This window comes from Sinocyclocheilus anshuiensis, unplaced genomic scaffold (assembly GCF_001515605.1).
Source record: "Sinocyclocheilus anshuiensis isolate Anshui unplaced genomic scaffold, SAMN03320099.WGS_v1.1 scaffold205, whole genome shotgun sequence".
Classification (NCBI taxonomy): Eukaryota; Metazoa; Chordata; class Actinopteri; order Cypriniformes; family Cyprinidae; genus Sinocyclocheilus; species Sinocyclocheilus anshuiensis.
In genome coordinates, this window is record NW_015536497.1 from 2092943 (window position 1) to 2093468 (window position 526).

Sequence of the window (526 nt, forward strand, 5' to 3'; positions counted from 1 at the left end):
CACTAGACCATATCAATAACAAATTCTCAATTGATAATTAATCATTCTTTTTGCGCAAATCATTGTTTTATTTGTGAAGAAGCCATTTGAGGAAGGCTTTCAGACCAAGCGGAATCCTCTGCCAGCTGCTCCCGCTTCACAACGGGTCTCGCGCTGACGGCAGTTCCCTTCACCGTCCGTGTTTTGATTTTGCCAAATCGGTTTGGGCCAATGCAAACAACTTATTGATCATGAGCCCAACATCCAGCAAGGCAGGAAAACATTCAAGCTACCTGAGGGAAGACGTCTTTCATTGTAAGTTAATGCTGTTAAATAGAGAGAAAAAATTATATTCTTAAACATGGACCTCATTATTGAAGTACAAATCCAAGCACCAGAAGCAACCCACACTATCTACGTTTTCTATGCATATGCATTTTCATTAATTCGAAGGCTATAAGGTTGTAATTATATTTTAGTTCAAAACTTTAAAGGGGTCATATGATGCGATTTCAATTTTTTCTTTCTCTTTGGAGTGTTACAAGCT